The sequence below is a fragment of the Paroedura picta genome, chromosome 14 (genome assembly GCF_049243985.1).
Source record: "Paroedura picta isolate Pp20150507F chromosome 14, Ppicta_v3.0, whole genome shotgun sequence".
Lineage (NCBI taxonomy): Eukaryota > Metazoa > Chordata > Lepidosauria > Squamata > Gekkonidae > Paroedura > Paroedura picta.
Window position 1 is genome coordinate 36,549,258 of NC_135382.1, and position 9,005 is coordinate 36,558,262.

At 46.2% G+C, this 9,005-nt stretch overlaps 1 long non-coding RNA gene across 1 annotated transcript; it reads left to right on the forward strand.

The window, feature by feature from the left end:
• The first annotated feature begins 1,247 nt into the window (after positions 1-1,247).
• On the forward strand, positions 1,248-5,616 carry LOC143823602 (uncharacterized). Its single transcript, XR_013226527.1, has 2 exons — positions 1,248-1,465; positions 5,192-5,616. It is a non-coding gene; the product is annotated as an uncharacterized LOC143823602 (long non-coding RNA).
• Positions 5,617-9,005: the final 3,389 nt, after the last annotated feature.

The following is a 9,005-nucleotide window of genomic DNA, read 5'->3' on the forward strand; positions in this document are numbered from 1 at the left end:
GTGGTTGGGATGCCAGCCTGGGGATGCCCTGGAATTACAGCTCATCTCCAGACAACAGAGTTCACCTCCTCTGGAGAAAATGGCTACTTTGGAGGGTGGACTCTATGGGCATTGTACCCAGTGAGGTCCCTGCCCTCCCTAGCTCCTCCCCCAAATCTCCTAGAGTTCCCCAATCTGGCTCTGACAACACTTCCGGCTTCCCATCCTCTGTCTGTGACCAGTGGTTACCTGACATCTCTCCCCACGGCCAACCCATTTCCTCTACGACTCCTACCAGTAGGATGACTGCAGCAAGAACGGGTGTGTATCTCTGTGTGTGTTCTAGTGAGTACGAAAGAGAGGGAGAGATGGAGGGAGCATATTTACCGATAAGATTTTTTTTTTACAACAGTAAACAGCATTTCATGAAGATGCATATTCAGGACAACGGATACTTGTCTGTCGGTTTCCCTATGAAATCCAGCCTCCATGCCGATGGTCCTTCTTATCAGCAAGAAATTATCATCACTTTCATTCTGACAATGGACTGCCCTTTTTTCAACGTGGCAATGGCTTATTATGATAATGTGAAGAGAGACTGGGACAAATTCTCCCACACTGTAACTAACTCATAAGAAAGAGTGTGAGATGATTTGGTCAATGGACCTTCTGTGGAAGAGAAGGGTGCCAACTCTCAAGGCGAATTGCTTACAGCATTGTTCTAAATGGAGGTAAGCAAACCCTGAGTATTCTCCTGGTGCTACTTCCTTCAAAGTATATATATATATTTTCCAATGAGATGAAGCAACGGACACAGGGAGTGCTCTCTCTGCAATGAGAATTCTGTATTGATTGGCCCTGCAGAAGGTTGGTGGCGGGTCACCTTTTCGGCATCGATTGTAGATCGTGCCCTTCCGGACTGCCAATCATGCCCGTGTTAACGATGCAGCGAAACCTGGGGGTCTTCTTCCTGTCCCGTCTCATTTTTTTTTCGCCGTCATCTATTTTTCATCAAGGAGGAAAAAGGTTCGTTGGAAAAAGTCTGAAAGAGGGTATTGGGGAAATGGGAAGGGTCTCGCCTGGAGCGGACCTTCCTACTCGGGCCATTTGGGGCGCACAAATTCAGTTTTCCATAACAATAAAAAGGGGAGGGGGGCTCAGAAGGGAGGACGTTTGGATCATCTGATTTGTTTTAATCAGATGATCCAAACGTCCTCCATTCTGAGCCCCCCTCTCAATTTTGTAAGTTGGTAATGATGACATGATGATGTGATGATGATGCTATTGTGCCAGTTGTTATTGGAGCCCAGGAGCTGGGCCGAGAAGATTCCAGAACCACCTGGACATTCTGAGCACCGAGCAAACAACCCCATCTCAGCTCCTGCTTGCTTCGAACCCAGGTATCCTGTGTAGAGATCTCTATGAACAGCCTGGGTCCTACAGATTAAGGACCTTGAAATTTGGCCTACTACTGCCTGTCTTTCCCGTATGCCTGTTTTCATGATCTTCCCATGTAATGTTTTTCTGACGTGTTTATATGTAATGTTTTCCTTTATGATTTTGGGGTTGTTAGATGCTTTTATGTTTCGGCTACGAAATGTTCCCTTTGACCCGTTTTTAACCTGTGTTTTAATTGTGCAGTGGTTTCTTCAAAGCTCTTCCGCTTGGAGGTGTTTTATCGTTGGGTCCTTGCTGGACTGATCTATGCTCTTAGGCAGGGGTAGTCAAACTGCGGCCCTCCAGATGTCCATGGACTACAATTCCCAGGAGCCCCTGCCAGCGAACGCTGGCAGGGGCTCCTGGGAATTGTAGTCCATGGACATCTGGAGGGCCGCAGTTTGACTACCCCTGCTCTTAGGAATGCATGTAGTGATTAGAACTTTGTGCATGCTTGGGAAAATGCATTCTGGGAAGATGGAGATGGGATTCTGGGAAGATGGAGAGCCTGGCACCTCACTGAGCATGCCAAGATTCAAACAGGAGCTGTGAGGGCAACGTAACAGTATGCTTGTAGTTTTGCCTTTCAGTTCTAGCAAGGGAAAGCCGTGCCTCTGTCGAGTTCAAGGTGGCCATCTATTGGTGGCATGCATCAGTTGGCAGCATGCAGCATCTTGGCGCAAGCACAGAGCTTATCTGACCAAACAACCGTTTCAAGGTACCTGTAGAAAAAAATGGTGATCCAATTTAGAACCATCAATTAACAAGAAATAGTTCCGCAAGTTGGCCAGGGAAACTGGACAAGAGAAGCCTGCCCCAGCACCAATAAGCCAAACTCTTTATAAAGTTAATTTTTCCCCTGCCAGGTAGGTTGGACAAATTAAGTATGAAAATGCCTGCAGTTCTGCAGACGTGCAAAACATTTGCAATACAATTTGGAACAATGTCAAGCACTCAACCAAGAGAACATCTCCCCACCCCCACCACCATCGTCCTGAGCTGCTGTTTGTCCTTTGGCATCCAATTACAAATGGAATGTCCCCCCCCCCCCTTTTGCCACCTTTTAGGTGTTTGGAGAGATGCAGGCGGCCCCAAATCTGGAGGAGTTGTTTCTGGAGCATCTACCAAGCGATGAAACTGAGGTGCTAAAGGAATTAGATTTTATTCTTCAAAAAAAAAGAAAAGCACACTCTTTTACAGAAGTTGGTGCCATTAGTGGAAGCTGGCGATGTTTGTACGACAATGGACAGCTTTGGAAGCAGCTGGGCCTGAAATCCCTCAGATCCCGGCCCCTCCAAACTGCCCAGTCAGTTTTGTTTGTTTGTTTCCACGGTGGGAGGTGGCTGATGGAAATCTTTAATGACTTCCCTGAGGGGCTGACTCCCCTCCCAAAGCCCTTCTCTTTGCTTATTTATGGCAGTTCCCAGTTATCAGAGTGTGGGGCTGTCCAATTAGCTTAACGACGACCATCTCCTCTCCTCAGCCGGTGTTACATTATGCTGTCTCAGAGCTATGTAATCCCGTCTTAATGATACGGTACATTCCGAACCCCGCTATATTAATTTCAAAGGGAAGTGTCAGCTTCTTTCTGAAGAAAGAGGGAGCCTCGCTGCAGGGTCCCTGGCATTTAGCAGCTACATTTCTAATGGAAAAGGCGCAGGGATGTCACAGATAAGCCCCCCCCTCCCCTTATTCGTGACAAAAATCTGATTGTTGCAACCACTTACAAGATGCTTTCAGTGGAACCCTGAAACGTTTGAGCGTGACAGACCTGGATCATAGACAATCACTGAGGAGTCACAATTTGTAGAGTTTCCTGTTGGGTTGCTGGTCCCCAGTTTGGAATCTCCCAGGTCCGGGGTTTAAGAAATGTGGGGAAATCTCCCCCACAAAAAAAAACATGCAAGAGGCCTGAAAAAAAAGGGACATTTCTACGTCACCTGGAATTGACATTGGGATGTCATTGACATCAAGGCAACACTGTTTGGGGGGCAAAACTCTATGGTAAGAAGCGAATTGTACCATAGAGTTTTGCCCAAAAACCAGAGTGTCACTCCCAACATCACCACATCATTTCCTGGTGATGTAGAAATGTTGCTTTTTTTCCAGGCTTCTTCCCTCCTCCCTCTTGGTAAGTCCCCCCTCCCTGTATTTCTTTCAACAGCTCCACCCTGCCTTTTGCAGCCAGGGGTAGATCATCCAGGGCTTGTGCACCACAGATACAAAAATATTGATTTTTTGGCATTCAGCTATAGTGGCCAGCCAAGACCACTCTGGTCATCATTTCAAAATGTAGAAATATGAAAGCTGCTCTAAGATTTTGATTGGAAATCTTAGTATCTGCAGGCAGTGGAAAGCGGGGTATAAAAAAACCTTTTTGTGAAAGCATTTAAAAGTATAAATGAATTTAAAGGTGAGATGTTTTTCTACAAATGTTGTAAGCCATATGGAGAAATCTATGGGAAATCTATGGCCAATCACTTATTAAAAATAAAATCAAGCAGTGAAGGATCTCCTACATAATGTGCAGTTCAGTCCAAAGTTATTCCTTGTCGAATGGTAAATAAAATAATGCTTTTATTGGGAATTTGCCAGTGCTAATAATGTGGTATTACCCAGAACTCTTGCTCAGAAAAAAAAGGGGGGCTGTAAAAGTTTGCATCATAAATTCAGCTTTTCGTCTTGCGACTTTCTTTAATTGAAAGACTCATCTCTACACTTCCATTTACTAGTCTGGAGAGCTCACCTAATTTATTACTGTCAACCCAAAATGGGATGGGAAAAAGAAATTGAGTGCAGCAGTATTCACTTAACGGGAGAGGTGATTTCCTCAAACTTTTTAAAGCACCAACGAGCTGGCCAAATGCGAAGAACTGCGTCATTTCAGAGATGACCCTCCTCTTGCACAAAAGTTCCATTCAAGAATTGTAATGAACTGCAATGAAGCTCCAATTGGCTTCACATATACTTTGCTACTGTGCTGGTAAGCCCCATTCAGTCCATTCCACTCTCTCTTCTCCTAGCATGTGGAACTTGAATGGGCTTGGTTGAGGGAGGGGCTGTGGCTCACCGGTAGAGCATCTGCTTGGCATGCAGAAGGTCCCAAGTTCGATCCCCGGCATCTTCAGTTAAAACGATAAGGCCGTCGTTGATTTGGAAGACCTTTGCCTGAGATTCTGGAGAGGCACTACCAATCTGAGTAGAGCAGGGATTCCCAACCAGGTTTCTGGGCAACCCTGAGGTTATGTGAGAGGTCCTGAGGGGTTCTGTGGCCTTTCCCAGAAGTTCTGATGGCCACTGGCATCACTTGACGCCACCAGTGCCAACTTCTCTTGTTGCTCTACAGGCCCAGTTTCTTTCTCCACAATGGAAATTGTAAATGATCGTTCGATCGATTGGCTGGCTGTCTCCCGCATTTTACTTCTCTGAAGGGGGATCACCACTTCTGGTGTTCTTCAAAGCCTGAAAGATCTTTCCAGGGCTGAAAGACTGAAAAAAAGCTGGAGTAGACAATACTAAAGAACCACAAGAGAAAGTAAAAGTAATACAGTTCCACAAACTTGCAGGAGTACCTTCAAGACTCACCAAATTTGTGGCAGGAGAAAGGCTTTCGGGAGCTTTCTGAGGCACTGACTCACAAAAGCTCACACCCTGCCACAGGTTTTGTTAATGGTGTGATAGGGGGACTCTGCGGTGGGTCCACAACAGGTTGCCCAAGGGTGCTGTGAGAACATGGGTACATTGCATTGGATTTTGTTTTATTTTTCTCATGCAGCGTTCTAGCATCAGCTGTCGAGGCCGTTCCATGAGAAGGAGGCACCATCCACATACCGAAAGTCACCTCTGGGTCCAATGCACTGTTGTACTTTGGTCCGTCTCCCAATGAGGAGGGCCACCTCTTGGAACTTCCACATCAAGCATCATTCTGAGCTCAGCCTCCCTCTTTTAGAAGCAAAGAGACTTCCTTGCCAGGACATAGTGATCTCACCTAACCTGTCACCTGGAGTGGCTGCAAAAGGCAGGATGGAGCTGTTGAAAGAAATACAAGGTCCCATATCTTTAAGACTGCCTGAAGCTCACCAAAATGATTATGAAGTCTACCTAATCTCTCACTAGGTAGCTATTCTTGTGGTCTCTGGTGCATTGCAAGCGCATGCACGGGTGCGCGCACACAAACAGTAAACAAAGCTATTCCCCAAAGTTCAATAAATCTCTTCTCGTTTTTACGGGTTCCTTTGAAACAACTCAATCACCTTTTCTTTTAATACTTCTGGAATCTTTTTTCAGCCAACCAATTCATGTGTCGATAAAGTACTAAGCAAGTATCATTACCCTTTTATCCACAACGCTCCGCGGAAGCATGAATTCAGCATTAACTCTCTAAGAAAGAGAAGCAGAATTGAATTTTAATAAAAGTCCCCAGGGGCTTCGCTGTTGAGTAACTAGACAGAATGAACAAACACTGGCGGGTGTTTCAGACTTTTATGAAAAATAAGATACAGGCGACTTGTTTGTTTAGGTGACTTTGGCGGGCCCATCTTAAGCAGGGCGAGATCCTTCCGCTGTGCATTGAAGCCTATGGCTTTAGAAGGGCCTAACTCTGCGTTGGACTGCGCTGCACACTTAGGGAGGTGCTTTTGATAGAAGAAAAAGAATATTACAAGATGAGTCATGTTAAGGAAGGGCTTGCTGGTTCATCTGTTTAATTCATTTTTTAAAGAAAGGATTTGCAGGATCAGATCTGTGATCCCCGCTTTATGCTAAGAGCTGCTAAGCCTCCAAGAAATTAACAGGTAACAATTCCCTTCACATTTGTTTATATATATATATATTTTGTTAACGGGACTTGACGTCCTCTGCGTTTTGCTCTTGGTCTCGCCGATTCCGTACCCGGAGTTCGTGTAGGCTTTCGACGCCACATATCTATACGCCGTTCAGATGTATAATGTATCGAGCTGATTTATTGATGCAAAAGTCATGCCGGAAAAAACGCATAGGCTTGATGGGGGAAATTTGGAGCAAGAACCGGTGTGGACTTGATTTGCACAAGGGAGAAGCAAAGCAGAAAAAGATGAGAAATCAGAAATCGTCCCTTAAAAATGGGGAAATGGAGGGATTGGCTGCATTCCTGGGTGTGCAGGTGTTAAGTACTTTCCAATTGCTGATATGGCCACACTGTGAATGGACATCCTTCAAAAAGTCCTATCGACAGCCTTGCTCAGGTCTTGCAAAATGAGAGTCATGACTTCCTTTATAGCAGGGGTAGTCAACCTGTGGTCCTCCAGATGTTCATGGACTAAAACTCCCATGAGCCCCTGCCAGCAAATACTGGCAGGGGCTCCTGGGAATTGTAGTCCATGGACATCTGGAGGACCACAGCTTGACTACCCCTGCTTTATAGCATCAACCCATCTCATGTTGGGTCTCCCTCTTTCCCTGCTGCCTTCAACATTTCCTAGCATTCTGGCCTTTTCCAGGCCCTGTTGCTTTCTCATAATGGAATCAAACTATGATGGCCTTATAGAGCATTCCTCAGAAGGTCTACTCAGACTCCTACGGAGGTCTAGTCAGTGAGGCCTACTCCCAGGAAAGTGTTCTTGGGATGATGCTTCCAGGTGGGTAGCCATGTCGGCTGTGCTGCGGAGTACATCCAGGCTGTCTACCCTGCTCCTGGGCAGGCAAGAGGCCTCAGAGTGAGGCAGCCCAGCCAGCTGGTATTGCGCCACGGAGCATGGTAAGTCCCCTGCTGGCCAGCTGATTGCCGGCTGCGAGGCAGGGCCTGACATCTGCGGACTGCTGCCTCCACTAGAGGGGCCTCCAGCCCTAGAACGAGTCCATTTACAAACAACAAAGTCAAGCTTCTACATTTGCTTCCAAACAAATGGGGGGGGGGGGAGGAACCCGATTGCATTCATTGGAGAAAGAAAAAGACATGAAAGTATGGAATTTGCTCCTTTTATTTCTTTTCTTGTGTTCTACCCTTATGGGCTCTGCATTTTTTACTTTTAAATGCCTATAAAACTGATCCTTTCCCTGAAATCTGGCAAAAAAAATGGTCTCTTGGAGGCAAAGATACAATTCCTGAAAATGTCACAAACGTTTGAAAGGAATGCAACGCCCATGCAGCTGGAAATGTGTTTTCTGTCCAATGGCCTATAAACCCAGGAACCTTTCTTCTGTCCATTTCAAAGTTATGAGAGATGATCCCTGCAGTGAATGGGACAGTTTCTGTACATTTTATTCACAGCAAATGAGAGGAAGGAATTTCAGCCAAAAATGTTTCCCATGGAATCGAATCCAGCTTGCCAGATTAGACGCCACCACTCTCTTAACCGCTACATCAAACTGACTCTCACCCAAACCACTACACACTCAATCCACCCAACCATCCACCCACCCACCCATTGTTCCATCCATCCACCTTCCCACCCATCCACCCACCCACCCACCTATCCATCCATCCATCCATCCATCCATCCATCCATCCATCCATCCATCCATCCATCCATCCATCCATCCATCCATCCATCCATCCATCCATCCATCCATTCATTCATTCATTCATTCATTCATTCATTCATTCATTCATTCATTCATTCATTCATTCATCCATCCAAGATGACCCAGGCTAGCATGAGCCTTCCGATCTCAGAAGATAAAAAGGGTTGGCCTTGGTTAGGATTCAGATGGGAGACCACCAAGAAATTCCAGGGTCACAATCCCCAGGAAGGCAATGGCAAATGTTAGACTCCTCCAACAAGCACAGAGTGACCTTATGGCTACCAGCCACAAGGTGAAGCCCGTCATTCTCCTGGAATCACAATGGATCTCCACATTAAGCTTCCCTGGAGGCGAGCATTGGAAGGTAGACTCCATGGCTTCACCTTGCTGCTAAACTCCTTTCTCAAACTCTCCCAGCCCCAGGCCCCAGCTGGAATTTCCAAAATCGGAGTCGGCAGCTATTGCTGATCAGCCTGGGTCCCTCCTCTCCATTTCACTTCAACCGTTCTGTTTCTCTTGATTTGGTGACTCTAAGAAGTTTCGCCCCAAGACCACCCAACGTGTTTCACTTGGCATCTTTTAAACACATAGTTCTCCCTTTTTTTTAAAAATGTGCTTTTAGAAATTAGAGTTGCCAACCTCCAGGCAGCAGCTGGAGTTCTCCTGGAATTACAGGTTACAGAGATCGGTTCTTCAGAGAAAATGGCCACTTCAGAGGGTAGATCATACAGAGTCACAACTCTGCTGGGGTCCCTTTACTTCCAAACGCTCCCCTCCAATCGCGAGAAATCCCCAACCCACAGTTGGCAACCACAGCAGCTACAGAAAACAACAACCACATCTGATTCAGCTTCCAACCTCTGGGTTCCTTTCCAATGCCATTACCTCATATCAGGACGAAAATGTAAATCACGCATAAGCCAGCGATGACGACCTTTGCTCCTGACAGACATTGCGACACAAACACAATAAATTGAATTTCTCCTCCCAAGAAATACGGATACCTTTGGAGTATTTTTCGTAAACCGTCTCTGGCTTTTATGGCACCGCTTCAATGGAGTGCTGAGAAGGTTCCCGCCAATGGGCTG